Below are 17,618 nucleotides of genomic sequence, written 5' to 3'. Positions count from 1 at the left end.
AACCTTCAGCCCGTGTATAGACTCCTCATTCCTTTAGGCCGGAGTGCCTCTAGAACAGATGTCCAGGCATGCTGTGGTTTTCACGGATGCCTCTGCAGGTGTGCCACCTGCATTGGCACATCGATTGCCTCGAGTTGCTAGCACATCGTGCTCTGAGCTGCCTCGAAGGCCGGTTACAGGGCAAAGATCTATTGGTCCGTATGGACAAAACTGTGACCACTGCGTACATCAACCATCACCTGTTTGCCTCCCCAGAAACATCTGACTGCCAGTGGTTTTATTCGCTGACTGAGGACACACTCAACCTGGATGCACTTGCACACAGTTAGTCTTGGGGCCTGTGCAAATATGCGTTTCCCCCAGTGAGCCTTTACACAGACACTGCACCTTATGTTCTCTCCAGAAACAAAATCTGTGAATCCTCCACCTCCCTCGGTGCCAGTCGTGGCGGAGTGTCTGGCATCAGGCCCCTCTCCGCTGAATCCTTGAGAACCGGTTTTGGGCTTGGGCTATGTGAGTGACCCTGCGTGGATCCCACATATTTTTGCACGGTTGCTCCTCTCGGAAACTTTCTCTTGAGAGAGCCCTCCCCTCTCTGGGATAGGGCACCCGCACTTCAACAGGCCTCGGCTCAGCTTTGTACTCCACATAACTCCTTCGGGGTACGATGTGGGCTCCGCTGTTGCCCCTTTCACCAGGGCACACTTTCCCAGTGTTATCTAATAGTCACTGAGCGGGTCATGCAGAACAGCAGTGATGGAATTCTCTGTGCGGCTCAAAGTAACATATTTTAGCAACTGTGGGAAAGTGAATTGCTCATAACTGGCACAATAGCGATATATAAACATACATATCTATTGGTACAATATGCATCATATGACTAAACATGCATTGTTTTCAAATACCTTAACATTCCACGCTACGATGCAAAGACGTCTTAAAAAAGTTTTTGTTGACTTAAAACGGTGTCTCAGTGTGGACAGAAGGCCAAAACGGAGAGAAAAAGATGCGTTTTCAAAGGAAAACATATTAGTGTGGTCATGGACATAGAAGCATTAATAGATTTTAGAGAACTAGAATACATACTTAATTTAATGGTACTATAATAATTTTTAAGTGAATCACTTTCTGTGATTAGTACTATAATAACATGCTTGAATGTGACTATGACAACTGAATTGACGTTCTTAAGTAACATCATGCTTTTTTCTTTCAGATTACAAAGAACCCAAAGAAAAGAAGCTGTCGTCTCATTCAAGCTAGATTTTTTTTAACCTGTTAACCTGCGAGGATGTCGACGCACTTAAACTTTTTTTGATTAAATTCAAAATTACTTAAGTAATTACTTTGACCAACTATACATTATTAAGACTAAAGTTCCAATTTTTTACCTCTTGTTTTATTCTCAAATTCTCACATTCAGAAAAAACTCAAGATTTAAAAGTGTGCACTCTGATGTGCTGTGTTTTCAGTTCATGCAGACAGCCTGAGGGCGCACTGATGCACATTCAGTCCATTTATGGTACTCACGAAGAACAGGCAGACCATGCAACATTCCATGAACTTTCTGACATAAAAAAAAGATTCCAGAAATCGATATAACGTGCATATTTGAAGACAATAAACAAACAATCATGAGAATATATGTTTTGTCTGTGTTCTTTATGCCATGTTGGGTGTTTTCATAATAGTTTATATTTATGTATCCAAGCTTCTGTATCGGGTTTGCCTAAACACTTTCAGATAATAAAATAAATGAAAATGAGACTTGGAACTTTCATGAACTGTGCACTTTTCTCCCACATCTTTACCACATGTTCTGCAGGGACCAACCGAAACCTCATGCACATATCCATCCTCTCTTGCCTACGGCAAGTCCCAAAGGACAGAATGTATAACACACACACATAAATGTAACATCCCTATAACCTTAACTTGGATAGAGAATTTAATCTGTTACATAAGTCCTACCCCCCTAAAATAAATGTTACTTTTTATTCGGCCAAAACAATGAGGGATAGAACAAAAAAACAGAAACAAGAATAATACTCAATAACGAGACTAAATAATGTTATAACATTTCCTCTCATTTTGGTCAACAAAAATGAAGGGATATTTTAGCATATTTTTTATTTTGTAAACCACATTTAGTATTGTTTTATTGGTCAACAATATTGAATTTCACATTTTATTATAGTTACTGTCACATAACCAGCATTTACGTTTCATCTCGTCTCGATTTCATCACGTGATAAAGGTTCGTTGACAACGATATTTAGTCATCATTTTCTTTCAAAGCAACACTACAAAACGCATCCTTATTCTGGGGTTTAATTTTAAACCTGCTGATTGTATTCTAGAAAACACTTCTTTTGGATGAGTCAAATGTTCTTTGAATGTTCCGCTATAAATCAAAATAGTGTAGTGGCCTGGCCCTTTAAGTCCTTTCGCTATCTCTACTGTTCTTGTTGCTTATTGGTTGCTAAGTTACGCACCGCTCAGTTTAGAGCGTGAAGTTACGCTAACTAGTTAGTTGTTTTTTGAGAGGTAGCTCGCGTGCTCATTGCACGTCGGAATACTGCCGTCAGTGCCGGAGCAAGAGCTTTGTCGTTCTGTGCATTCATCCAAAAGCAGCAGCACGACAACAGGTGTCAGAAGTGTGAATTTCATCTGAATGTGTTTGAAACTCTGTGGATTAACCCATGATGATATCGGATATTGGCCAAAAAAGACGGCAGTAAATGTTAGCGCTTTACCAGGCTGTGCGGGCGAGTAAGTTGATTTCACTGTGTCCCGTCCCGTCATAATAAAAGTCCCGGTACTCGCGAGCCGTGTGTTTGTATAACAATCATTCCAGCGGCTGTGCACAACACTAGGTCCTGCTCTGTTTTACACTACAGTAACGTTAATTACTGCATCCATGAACATGATTTCTGCCCGAGTCCTATTTTCCACCAGGTGTGAGGTGAAGACCACATGTCCCAAAATACTGAGCTTACACCTGGTATCATCAAAATACGCCTTTGTTTAGAATAGGTGCCCTCCAGTGGAAGGAAAGTTGCATAGTGCACCTTTAAGAAAAACAAATACTCCTGGAGGACATCTTTCAGAGTTATTTACTGAAAAAAGACAACTTGGCAGAAAAAGAAACGCGCTATTCCTTAAGACCAGGCAGGAGGCGTGACTTAAGTCGCCATCACCGCATCCGATGAGAACCGCGTATATATGTGTGTGTGTTTGTGTGTGTGTGTGTTTGGTATATATTTATATATACCACCAAATATATATATTAGGGCTGGGATAAACGATTATTTTTTAAACGATTAGTCTAGCGATTATTTTTTCGGTGCATCGATTAATCTAACGATTTTTTTCCCTGTCCGATTCGGTTATCTCCCCATTAATTGCCTAATAGCAATTTATACATGTTGATTTTATTATCTGAATGAAAAAAATAATTCCTTAACATTGCAATATATGTTTATTGCTCTTAAAATTCCAAAGTAAGACTATACAAGAGCAATGCATTCAATAAAACCTTGAAAACATAAAGTACACACACAAACACACACACACACACACACACGCACACAAAATAAATAAGTATAAACCAACAACAAAGAAACACAATATACAATTTTTCTATGTATGCAACTCAACCTACAGGCTATGCCCATCGATTAAATATCAACAAGTTGGTTAATCAAATCCAGGGACACACTGCAAGCGTGAGCGTCTCGGCTGCGTGGCGTGTCCGTTTTTGTTTCGGCTCACATGTTAACAGGTTGAAGTTTGCACACTGCCTGTGACGCAGAGAAAACGCCATGCAGCCCCGTGGCTGACCCGCAACAGAAACGCCATGCGCATCCGCGGAATGACAGTGAAAGCAGTTACATGTGGAGTGCATTATGGGCGCCAATATTCCGTTTAAAACCAGAATAGTCCTGGGATGAAACTGCTCACTTAGAGGATAGGTACCCTCGGTCACAGATTAGACATTGCCCGATGCTTTCACTTGATGCAAACGTTTGTTTTTGTGATTAAAATACATAAAATATTACCAAAACATCTGTCTTCCTGTGTGCAGAAATTTGTTTATGTAGCCGTGACAAAAAAACGAGTGCGCGCCAACCCGCAAGCCTTGCACTTCTGAAAGTCTGAGGAGCCACTCGTGTTGCTACCATAGATATACAAAATAAATAATATACTTAATTACATAATATACTTTATTATGTATATCTATGGTTGCTACTACTCTCCGGCACCGCCATCTTTATTTTGCGTCTGACGAATCGATGCGCATATTTTGCGTCGACGTATTTTTTGCGTTGACGTCATCGATGACGTCGACGCGTTGTCCCAGCCCTAATATATATTTGGTGTTAGACACCGAAATAGTGAGCATGGCTCCCAGCTACTGCCACCTACTTCTTTGAACAAAGACACCATTCCTCAGCATCAAGGCCAACCCATTTTTCAAGAGGGTCCCAGAGCAAATCTCGCTATTTTTGATGGTACAGGGGACTGGGAATCATTCCTAGTACCATTTGAACGGCAGGCCAGAAAGTATGGATGGAGTGGAGCCCACAGGGTGGATTATTTACATGAATGTCTGAGAGGAGCAGCAATTGAGTATGTCTGTTCACTTCCTGAGCATATTCGAGAAGACTAACTAGCTAGCTTAGCTTAGCAGCTAACTTAGTGTTTTAGTCAACGAGACCCCCCAACCACAATTAGAAGGAAACTGGGAGAACTCCGCCAGTTCAAAGAGTTGGCAGCAGAGTTTGCAGAGGAGGTACAACGTCTAGTCGCCTTAGCCTACCCTGGTGTGGACCTTGATCTGCAAGACCAACTTGCTTGCAACTTGCAACTTCGTAACCAAAAGTTGGCTTATGAAGTAATGAACAAGGATCCTTATTCATTAGTGGGGGCTTGTAGAGGCCCATGAGCACAATTATTGAGCCACCATGGGGCGTGATGTTGATGCAAAGAGCAGAGCTAGATGCATTTCCTGGGCAGATGATGATGACATGTTCATTGAAACACCAGCAACCTCTCGTAGGGTGCATAGTCCAAGATACGTCATTGCAGACCAGCTAGCTTTTCTCATAAAGAAAACTGCATTCCTAAGAGAGACAGGGGAGAGAATAAGCAAGAACTATGTGACTGCTGAACAGTTTCATCTACTGATGAAAAAAGATGGAACAGTTGCAATACTGTGGCTAAAGAAGAACCAAGAAAGCTGGAGGAAGCAAATCAGAAAAGTAGGCGAGGGTGGTCTCCATCACAAAGTAGTGTAGCACAAACCAGATCCTACTCACCAAGACCCAGCCGTGCTGGAGTGGGTTTGTGCTATCAATGTGGTGACGAAGGACACTTTCACAGATTTGTGAATATGGACAAAAATTCAAAATTACGACAGTGTATACTATTACATAAAATTGAACTTATTCAATTATCACAACCTCAAAATGGACAAAAATTACGACAGTGTATACTATTACATAAAAGTGAAATTATTAAATTATAACAACTCAAATTGACAAAAAATACAACAGTGTATACTATTAAATCAAATTAATTTATTAAATTATAACAAACTCAAAATGGGCAAATTTTAAATTATGACAGTGTATACTATTACATAAAAGTGAATTTATTCAATTATTACATGAAGTCAAAATGGACAAAAATTCTAAATTACGACTGTGTATGCTATTAAATAAATGTGAATTTATTCAATTATTACATGAAGGTAAAATGGGAAAAAAGTCTAAATTACGACAGTGTAAACTATTACATAAAAGTGAATTTATTCAATTATCGCATTCAGTAAAAATGGACAAAAATCACAAATTATGACAGTGTATAGTATTACGTAAAAGTTAATTTATTCAATCATTACATAAGGTCAAAATGGACAAAAAATCTATATTGCGAACAGTGTATACTATTACATAAAGGTGAATTTATTAAATTATCACAAACTCAAAATGGACAAAAATTCTAAATTACGACTATGTATACTATTACATAAAAGAGGAAATTATTTAATTATCACAAAGTAAAACTGGACAAAAATCCAAAATTACAACAGTGTATACTATTACATAAAAGTAAAATTATTCAATCATCACAAGAAGTCAAAATGGACAAAAATGTGAAAAATACAACCTTGTATACAATTCAATAAAAGTGTATTTATTCAATTATCACATGAAGTCAAATGGACGAAAATCGTCTCAGTTACATATGTAACCCTCGTTCCCTGAGGAGGGAATGGAGACGTAACGTCAGTAACTGACGAATGGGGGTTTCGCCTAGAAGCCCATCATCTTCGAGATCTTAGAAAATGCCCAATGGCAGTGCCAATGCCATGGGCATGCAAGATTTGCATGCGTAACTCCGCCTACCACATGGGTATAAGGAAGTAGCTGGCATGATCGTATTATGTTTACCTGCTGAGGAGCCAAGACTGAACTCTCGGCCGTTCCAGCGGTACAGCGGATGTAGCAGCGGGACGTTACGTCTCCGTTCCCTCCTCAGGGAACGAGGGTTACATACGTAACAGAGACGCTCCCTTTCGTTCAGTCACTCCGACGTAACGTCAGTGACTGACGAATGGGGGTCCTAATGTAATCACGCCACTCGGCTGTCTTCCAGTGCCCTGTGCAAGCGTGAGTGCCCTGATGCAAGATAGTACGGTCGAAGGCCTCCACTTACAGGAATATCAAGGTACACTGGGAGGCATATTCCAGGTGGAGATATGCGCCATAGTGCCTACCCGTAAGGAGGACTTAAGAATACACATATGACCCGCTAAGGGCTGCATACGGAAGATCACTGGGGTACCAGCCGCAGGTGGATTTTTAACCCCAGGAGGTGGCAGGCTTGCCAAGGGAAGACACCCGCTCAGGGAGGCTTACGGTGGAAATACACATGTGGGGGTCACCGGAGGGGAACCATACACATGGGGCACCTGGCCGGACATGAGTGTCTGGGCTGAATAGGGCAGACTTACTGGCGTCGGCAGTGCTGGAGGAGCTCAGGGCTTTCGGAGAAGCTCACCTGAGAAGAATATTGCACGTATCCAGTCCGTGGAGTGGAATGGCAAACAAGCAAAGACACCTGAGCCGATCCATTACCGGCCACTTGTAGAGGCGAGTACATAGTCGGATACAGGCTCCACTCTGAGATTGTAAAATCTGGCGAATATGTTCGGTGTCGCCCAGCCTGCAGCTCCGTAGATGTCTGTTAGCGGAGCGCCATGTGCTAAAGCCCAAGAGGAGGCCACACTCCGGTGGAATGTGCCCTATCCCCAAGGGGACATGGGCGCCCCTGTTGCTGATATGCCAAAACAATGGTGTCCACTATCCAGTGGGACAACCTTTGCTTTGAGAGAGCCTTCCCTTTCAGCTTCCCACCATAACAGACAAAGAGCTGGTCTGAGGTCCTGAAATAATGCGTCCTGTCTACGTAAGCGAGGAGGGCGCGTACTGGACAGAGCAGTGCCAAGGCTGGGTCTGCCTCCTCCAAGGGCAGCGCTTGCAGGTTCACCACCTGGTCTCTGAACGGAGTGGTGGAACCCTGGGGAAAATATCCAGGCCGGGGTCTCAGGATCAAGTGAGAGTCACCCGGCCCGAATTCCAGGCACGCTTCGTCAACCGAAAATGCCTGCAGGTCCCCTACCCTCTTGATGCAGGCCAGTGCGGTCAGGAGCGCTGTCTTCATCGACAAGAACTTAACATCTACTGACCGCCAAGGCTCAAACGGGGCCCTCTGCAGAGCACTTAGAACTACTGAGAGGTCCCAAGAGGGTACGAGAGGAGCACAAGGAGGATGTAGTCTCCTCGCACCCCTCAGGAACCTGATGACCAGGTCGTGCTTACTTACCGGTTTACCGTCCAAGAGGTCATGGTAGGTGGCAATAGCGGCCACATAAACTTTCAGGGTAGAAGGAGACAGCCTTTGATCCAACCCTTCTTGGAGAAATTAAAGCACTGACCCGATCGGGCAGTTCCAGGGGTCATCTTGGCAAGAAGAATACCAGCTGACGAAGAGGTTCCACTTCAACGCATAGGCGTCTCGTGGACTCGGCCCTAGCGGAAGCGATGGTAGCCACCACCGGAGGTGGTAGAGTACTAAAACCTGCCGCGTCCAGTCCAGGAGACACACGTGGAGGCTCCAAAGATCGGTACGCGGGTGCCACAGGGTCCCCCGTCTCTGAGAGAGGAGATCCTGTCTCAGAGGAATCGGCCAGGGAGGGGCTGTCGCAAGGAGTACTAGTTCTGGGAACCAGGTCCGGCCATGCCAATAAGGGGCGACCAACATGACCTGCTCCTTGTCCTCCCTGACCTTGCACAGAACTCGTGCAAGAAGGCTCACTGGGGGAAACGCATACTTGCGTAGGCCCTGCGGCCAGCTGTGCACCAGTGCATCCGTGCCGAGCGTGCCCTCGGTCAGGGAATAGTACAGGCTGCAATGGGACGAGTCGTGGGAGGCAAACAGAGCTACCTGTGCGTCCCCGAACTGATCCCAGATCAGCTGGATCGCCTGGGGATGGAGTCTCCACTCCCCAGGGATTGGCTAAATCCGTGAGAGCTCGTCGGCTGCACAGTTCAGGAACCCCGGGATATGGACAGCACGAAGGGACCTCAGGCTTCTGACTCCATAGCACAAGATGGCGGGCGAGTTGGGACATATGGCAGGAGCGTAGACCGCTCTGGTAGTTGATGTACACTACAACGGCTGTGTTGTCAGACCTGACTAGTACGTGTTGACCCCTCAGCAATGCTAGGAAGGGGTGCAGGGCGAACCATACTGCCAGCAACTCGAGGCAATTGACATGCAGGCGGCGATGGCTCTCTATCCAGGAGCCAGCAGCAGCATGCCCATTCCACCCCAACCTGAAGTGGAAGCATCTGTTGACACAACAACATGCCTGGAAACTCGTTCTAAGGGAACACCTGCCCGTAGAAAACTGAGGTTCGACCACTGGGTGAGTGTCTGTCTGCAGGCAGCTGGGTCGCGCGGACCATCAGGTTCGGCTACGTGATTCAGTTCGTGCGGGCTTCTCTCCGCTTCCGGGGTGTCCACTTCACCCTGGTGGGGCCCAATGCCCCTGGCATGCGTGCGGAGATCACCACCCTGCTGGTGAAGGGCGCGTTTGAGCCCGTCCCTTCAGCCGAGCTGAAGTCTGGCTTCTACAGCCCTTACTTCATTGTACCCAAGAAAACAGGTGGGTGACGACCAATCCTGGACCTTCGCGTCCTGAACCGATCCCTTCACAGGCTTCCGTTCAGGATGTTGACTGCGAAAAGCCTTTTCAAATGTGTTCGTCCGGCAGATTGGTTTGCAGCGATCGACCTGAAGGACGCATACTTCCATGTGTCTGTCCTTTTGTGACACAGACTGTTTCTGCGATTTGCATATCAGTATGCAGTGCTCCCATTCGGGCTAGCTCTGTCCCCTCGCGTCTTTAGGAAGATTGTTGAGGCAGCCCATACGCCACTCAGACAGCAAGGGGTTCACATCTGGGCCTTCAGGTCAACTGGGAGAAGAGCAATCTCTGCCCAGTTGGTTTGGAGATCGACTCGGTCGCCATGTGAGCGCAGCTTACCGGCGAGCATGCGCAGTCACTGCTGTTGCCTCCGTCAAATCGAGAGCAAGAGTGCAGTTCCAGTGAAACTATTTCAGAGGTTCATCTGCAGCCGCGGTGACACAGCTTGGATTGATTCATATGAGACCTCTTCAGCACTGACTTTGCGATCAAGTCCTGAGATGGGCATGGCAGTCTGGCACGCTCCGGGTCCCAGTGACTCGGGCCTGCAGACAGACACAGTGGTCGAACCTCAGCTTTCTACGGTCTGGTATTCCCTTAGAACGAGTTTCCAGGCATGATGTTGTATACAGATGCCTCCACTACGGGTTGGGGTGCCATGTGCAATGGACATGCTGCCGCGCCCTGTCCCAACTCGCCCGCCATCTTGTCTTATGGAATCAGAAGCACCTGAGGTCCCTTCGTGCTGTCCATATCCTGGGGATCCTGAACCGTGCAGGTTTGAGTACCCTACCACCTCCTGTGGTGGCTACCATCACTTCCGCTAGAGCTGAGTCCACAAGACACGTTAAAGGTGGAACCTCTTCGTCACCTGGTGTTCTTCTCACCAGGAAAAATCGGTGTTCTGGTGTTCTTCTCACCAGGAAAAATTGGAAAAATCGGTGATGCCCGATCGGGTCGGTGCTGTCGTTTGTCCAAGAAGGGTTGGATCGAAGGCTGTCTTCTTCCACCCTCAAGGTTTATGTGGCTGCTATTGCCGTCTATCAGATAAACTAAAAGATATTTTACTTCACAGTATCCCTTTTGTAGACATTATCTTAAAGAAACTTAAATAAATCAGAAATGTCTTTTCTAATACATCTTTAACTTTCCAAAACAAACATGATGACTCTTTCTTTTCATTTCTCTGAGGTGTGTATGCATATATTTCATGATCAAAGTTCTAGTCTCTCAGGAGCCTTTGACAATCTCCCTGACCAAGTCAATGCCATTTCAACTGGTGCAGGAAGCACCAAAACTTGGTGTAAACGATTGTGCTGCAGCCGTCTTCCACCCGGCGTCTCCACCTCGTAGGAACGTGGTGTAGGTGCAGTACTAACAACTTTCCCTTTTGTGCTTGTAGGTTTGATCCATACACTCTGTCCCGGCTGGAGAGGTGGTAAGACTTGAATACAGTTTCTCCGGTTGAACGTTTGTTGCTGTTGCAGTTTCAACATGGTATCCTTTTCTCTGAATCTATCAAGATTAGGCCACTGTGGGTGTAACTGTTCCGGTGACTCTGGAACTGGTGTTCTGATTTTCCTCCCCATCAGTAGTTGTGCTGGGAGCTCCTACATGCCAATGTAGTGGCCCTGTAGGCACGCAGAGCTTTGTGGAAATCTCCCTCTTTTGCTAAAAGGGATTTCACAATTCTGACGGCCCGTTCCGCCTCCCCATTGCTACGGGGGTAACAAGGACTGCTTGTCACATGGGTAAAGTCATAGTCCTGTGCAAACTGGGCAAACACAGCTTTAAATCTGGAAATTGTCTGTTTTGCTGATGTGCTGCTCTGCAGAGAGCAAACTTCAATATAGTGAAAGAAATAGTCTATCATGACTAAACTGATCTGCACATGGCTGCAAATTGTCCCTTCTTTTGACATTTTCTATGCTTAAAGTCTTTTGCTGGGCACTCAGTCCATGAAAGGTTTGGGGTTTTGCCACATTTCCCGCACTGTCTTGACTTGTTTGAGGTAGACTGAGGCTGCTGATAATGGCTTCCTCATTGGATTTTTTTTTTTCTTTGAGCGTCTCTTATGAGACTATTTATCATCTATTTGTTCTGGTGATTCAGCTGGCCGTAGAACAGCTTGCTGCTTTTTTTACTTCCTCATGCTACCTCACTTGAACTATAGCTGTAGCTTAATCCAAATATGGCTTGAGCTGCAGTTTTTTGAGATTTTTGAGACGCCCCACATTTTGAGATATTTTGGCCCATTCTGGCCGTGATTCCGATACTTTTGAATAACAATATGGGGGGTTTTATTATTCTGACCTGGCAACCCTGTCTCTCGGTTCGCCCTTCGTGCCGCTTCGTGCGCTTCGTGCACTTCGTGCACTTTGAAGGCGTGGCCAGGCCTGGCCTTCGAAGTGCATGGCCTTCGAAGTGCGCACCCTTCACTTTGGGACACAGCTCATGTATTGTTCCTCTATACTCTTTTAGGACACAACTCACTCAGATAACTTTTTTACTCTTCTTAGTTGCTGCTTAACAACCTTTAACTCTAGCCCCACCATGTGGCCATAACCTGCCAATACAGTCTGGTTTGGTGGTTCTGCAAATAACTTTGTTTCTAGAACTGCAATCTTTTGTAAAGTCTATGGCAGTTTGTGCAGCAAGAAGATTCTTGAAATAAAGTAAATCAAATCAAAAACTAATAATTGTGTTTATGTAATCTGTTTGAAAATGGAGACATGTCCGTCATTATTTTTTAAAATAGCCTATAGTATTACATAAATACAGGTTTTGTTCTGTTCAGATGCTACAAATATATATATGAGGGCGGCAGTGGCTCAGTGGTTCATGTAGACTGTCTACAAACCAGAAGGTTGGTGGTTCAATCCCTGGTTCCACCTGACCAAGTGTCGAAGTGTCCATGAGCAAGACACCTAACCCCAGCTGCTCCCGACGAGCTGGATGGCGCCTTACATGGCTGACACCGCCGTCGGTGTATGAATGGGTGAATGTGAGGCCAAAATGAAAAGCGCTTTGGATAAAAGCGCTATATAAATGCAGTCCATTTACCATTTACAAATATAGTATCAGGGTATTTTGCTTCATATTGATGTTTAATTATTATTATTATTATTATTATTATTATTATTATTATTATTATTATTATTGTAGCCTAATGGTATTTTTTTTAATTAATATGTTTATTTGTGAAAAGTCAACAGCATGTGTAATAAAGGACACATAAATAGATGTGAAATATATCAGAAGACATGGAGTTTTCAGATTTGTTTTGTTTTTTAGAAAGCCTTTCTTTAAAGTGAATTTCATTTCGTATATTTTTGTAAATTGTATCTTAATTTTAATCAATTTGTTTATATATATTTGTTTCTTTTTTTTAATAAGAAGCAAATATAGCAGACAGTATAACTTTAGTGCTGGCAATCATGCATTGCATGCGTTTCTCATAAATATACTGAAGCTCAAAATGATATGTGATTATTTTGTGTATCGGATATTTACAAAATCAAATGATTTAGAAAATGTTGCCACTGAAATGATTTGGGGAAAAGTGTCCCAATCAACTTGAATTCACCCTGTACTCCTTGAAATCATAATAATATTGCAATATGTTGTTTTCAACATATAACTGTTTAGTTATAACATTAATCATTATCAGTTATTCAGTTATTTTTAACTGAATAAGGAATTTTGTGCAGTGTCACAATATTACTCTTTTTTTTAGCATGAGACTTCTTTCAAAAACATTCCAAAAAGTACAGTGCTCTTCTTATTTTTGTCTTGTTTATTCTAAATGCGTAAACATTCTTAAATCAAGGTGCATTTTCAAGTTTTTGTTTAAAACAAGCTAATTTTTCTGCCAATGGGATAAGAAAAATAATCTTGTTTCTGATTGAAATCAGAATTTTTTTATTTAAAACAATTAAAATCAAAACATTTATATTTTGCTATGCCAGTGTGTCATCTCGTGTCACTCCCGGATAACAGAAAATGGGCAAAGAGGTGGGAGTTGGGCGGAGCTTAGGTGATGCAGTGACTAACAGACAGTGGATAAATGGCTATCCACCTTTTACTCAAATGTAACCACACCATTAATTAGGCAGAACTTTAAGGATTTATAAAATGTAAACAATTATTATATATATATATATATATATATATATATATATATATATATATATATATATATATATATATATATATATATATATATATATATATATATATATATATATATATATATATGTGTGTGTGTGTGTTATATTTAAAAAAAATCACCCTCCCTCATAGTTGTCATGAAGGGCAAAATTAGCAGTATAGACCAAAACAACAGTTTGTACCAGGCTCTAAATATGTTTTTTTTTTCTGCTGTAAAAATGGGCATTTTAACATAGAGTTCAATGAGATTCTGCTCCCTTCTGGAGCCTGTCCCTAGCAACCAGTCAAGGAATTACAGTTTAAGTTACTTCCGTATTGGCTTCAACAGAAAGTGTGGGAGGTTGCCACTTGGGTGAAGCCTTAGATTTTGGCTTGTGATGTGGGAGAGTGCGCCATTCACCTTTGTTTGACGTTAGATTATGTGCCATTATCTATTTTGTTTACATGAGTCGAGTCTATGCAATCGCAGACGTAGCTTTTAATAACTCAGCAAACAACACTTATCACATGTATACAGATACATGCGCAGTTATCTCATTGTATTACAGAACAGAGGCGCCAGAATGCAATAATATTAAATGTGTGAAGCTATTACAGTCCACTTGGGCTCTGTCACTGACTCCAAAGTAAAGAAACTTGTAGACTTCTAGAAGGGTTTCACCAGTGCATCGGTGTCATGTGGAATTCAGGCAATCAATCATAGCGTGTTTTTTGGGTTTTCATGTGGAGAGAGATTAGAGATTAAATATAGATCAAAAGATATGTTTTGTCTTATAAGACAATTCCTACAGAATCCAATAGGAATCATAATTCCTATTCAAGTCACACAACATAAATATTGTAGATTTATCCTATATTTCTAACGGAATCCTATAAGAACAGTTCCAAAATATGATATAAATTCTAAATGGCTATACAGGTTTCTTATTGGAATACTTCAGGATTTTTTGACAAGCAAAAGCAAGATATATATATATATATATATATATATATATATATATATATATATATATATATATATATATATATATATATATATATATATATATATATATATATATATCTCAGTGGCGGCTACTGGTCTGTCAGAGAGGGGAAGCTCATTTTCGGCCAATTGTCTTATTTATTTAAAAGTAAATTCTGCCCTACGTTCCTTTTCAAGAAAATGGTCTTTTACCCTGTGAATGAATGAATGATCTAAAAAAATATTAAACTCTGTAAAACTGAAACAAGGAATGTGGTGTATAATTGTGTGAAATGTATGATGAAAATGAAGCAATTTCGCCAAGCAAATGTCAAAGAAATAGGTTGCAGCAGTTTTTATTTCGACTGAACTTGAGAAATCCGCGATGGGACTGAGCGCGAATAGCTTCAGTGATTCCTTATAGTACAGAATCGCTGTCAGTCAAAAGGAGATGCAGACCCTCCAATCATCACGCAGAAGCTCGGAGTCTGGGCCATCCCACTCCCCATTCACTCCCAGAGACGCTGAGCGTCCGTGGGCGGGACATAATCGCAGCGTTTATCCAATGACCGTCTAGTTTCGAAGCGCTGAAAAAAAACGTTCAAAGCAGCCCCATTGAAGTCAATGGACGCTGGGCTTCAATAGGGAAATGCACTGTGAAACTGCGGGAATGTATGAGAAGGAAATCGAGTCAGCCGACCTGCTATATGTAACTGATTCTGAACGAACTCATCTTTGAGATGAACGTTTTCTAACGCATTTTTAGTCAATACAATGTTAATATAATAGTACATATTTGACCATTAATTTTTTGACATTATAAGGGAAGCCGAGCTTCCCTTGCAGTCTTAAAGAAATCGCCACTGATATATATATATATATATATATATATATATATATATATATATATATATATATATATATATATATATATATATATATATATATATATATATATATATATATATATATATATATATATTGGGGACAAGCGCAGTGGTCAGCTTGAGTGTTCCTCAGAGAAAGTAAATCCCTTCCTCCAGGACAGTGAGCAATTCCCTGAGAGAGCAAGAGCTGGAGCCCATCAAAGCTTGCATCAGCCCCGCCCCCTACAACAGTTCAACCATAGGGAGCCAAGTCTAAAGGAGCTTGCAGAGATCATCAAGGTAGCTTGCTCAGCATCTACCCCAGGCCCCAGTGGCATACCCTGTTTGGTATATTAGTGCTGCCCTGAGCTTCTCCAGCACATGTGGAAGATCTTGAAGGTAATATGGCAAAGAGGAAGAGTTCCTGACCAGTGAAGGTGTCCTGAGGGAGTGTGGATTCCCAAAGAGGAGAACTTGAAAAACATCAACCAGTTTCAAAACATCTTACTACTGAGTGTTGAAGGGAAGGTCCTTCGGATGAGATGTTAAACCGAGGTCCTGACTCTCTGTGGTCATTAAAAAATCCCATGACACTTCTCGTTAAAGAGTAGGGGTGTAACGTCTCGGTTATATATGTAACCCTTGTTCCCTGAAGGAAGGGAACGGAGACGTTACATCAGTACTGACAAAATGGGGGTTTCGCTTATAAAGCTAGCTGCCTTCAATCTCAATCAAAACGAACCAAAGACATAAAAATGTCATGCATCTGCTGAATATGCCTTATACAACCCTGCTGCGTGGGTATGAACTGTGTGGGTATAAAAGACGTTGCATTGCAGTCCCGCATTGTTACCTTCTGAGGAACTGAGGCCGACCGCCCTGGCCATGTCAGCGGTACAGCGGATGTGGCATGGGGACGCAACGTCTCTGTTCCCTTCCTTCAGGAACCGAGGGTTACATGCTTAACTGAGACGTTTTCCTTTCAGTGAGTGCACTCCGAGTTACGTCAGTACTGACGAAATGGGGGTCCCAATCTAATCACACCACATCGGCAGTGTTCCAGCATCCTGGGCTGACCTGAGCACCCTGCCTCGGAATTTAACATGACGAGGCGCCAGCTCAGCTACCAAGGTACACTGGGAGGCATATCCCACTTGTAGAAATGTAATCACAGTGCCTACCCGTAGGGAGGATTTAGGAATACATGTATGACCCATGTATGGGCTGAATACGGAAGAACCTGGAGTATCCAGCCGCAGTTGGAAAAGTTTTCAAAGTGCAGTGTTACTGCGGCTGTGGATGCCATATGCCTCAGGAGCCTATGAAATAGTTTCAGTGGGACCATGTTCCTGCGTTCAATCTGGCAAAGGCAGGTCAACAGAGACTGTGCATGCTCACTTGTAAGCTGCGCGGACATGGCGACAAAGTTGATAAACCAAGAAAAGAGATTCTCTGCACTGGGCAGAGTTTGCTCTTTTCCCAGTTGACCCGAATGACCAGACGGGCAAGATGGTGAAGAACCAAGTCCCTGTGCTTGCAAACCTGCTCTCAAGAGTGGCTGAGGATCAGCCAGAATTTGCTATGCCCAAGCATACCAAGCAGCGCTCATGCCCGTCAAGCAAACTAACCTGCCGACCACACCCAGGAATAGATCATGGGTGAGACATGGGCGAGTTTTTTCTCAGGCAGAGTGCTGAGACACCCAGGGAGAACACACAGACTTGTAAAGACCACTGCACAGATCAACAGGAATGCAGAACTCGGTGGAATGCGCTGTATCACCAACACTCTGGGGAGACGCTTATCTTGAAGAGACAACGCTAAGGAAGACCTCAGTCTGTCTCTGAGCGGCCGAGAACTGTTGGGAAAAGTCCTTGACCACCCTGCTGAATAGCCCAGCCTGGGAGATGGGGGGTGTTCAGAAACCGGGTCCTGTTAGCCTTGTGCATCTCGACCAGTTTGAGCCATAAGTGGCGCTCCTGGACCACAGCTGACCAACAGCTCGTGCAGTCACCTTCGTCGCCCATAGGGCGAGGTCGGTGGCCCCCGCAGCTCCTGCATGAGAGCAGGGTCAGCACTGCGTTCGTGCATATCTCTGAGCACCTTCACCTGATGGACTTGAAGGATGGCCATAGAATGCAAAGCGGACGTGGATGCGGCCTGCCCCGCAGCTCTATAGGCCTTGCCCATGAGAGTGGACGAGAACCTACAGGCCTTGGAGGGGTGCTTCGGATCGCCACGCGGAGTCGCTCTGCGGACACAGTTGCATCACAACATAACACTCCACTGGGGGAACCTCAGTGTACTCTCTAGCCACGCCCCCATCGAGTGTAGTGAA

General features: G+C 43.5%; 1 protein-coding gene across 1 annotated transcript in view; it reads left to right on the top strand.

Annotated features, from left to right (window-relative positions):
• LOC137079147 (complement receptor type 2-like) overlaps nucleotides 1-1,408 on the top strand; it is a 43,790-nt gene extending 42,382 nt beyond the window's left edge. The window contains exon 15 of the mRNA XM_067447112.1: nucleotides 1,217-1,408. The gene's annotated coding sequence lies outside the window, so the exon portion shown is untranslated. The remainder of the gene's footprint in view (nucleotides 1-1,216) is intronic.
• The last annotated feature ends 16,210 nt before the right edge of the window (nucleotides 1,409-17,618 follow it).

The sequence above is a fragment of the Pseudorasbora parva genome, chromosome 6 (assembly GCF_024679245.1).
Source record: "Pseudorasbora parva isolate DD20220531a chromosome 6, ASM2467924v1, whole genome shotgun sequence".
In the NCBI taxonomy this organism is placed as follows: Eukaryota; Metazoa; Chordata; class Actinopteri; order Cypriniformes; family Gobionidae; genus Pseudorasbora; species Pseudorasbora parva.
Note: the sequence above shows the minus strand (reverse complement) of the source record. Positions and strands in the feature narration are given on the sequence as shown.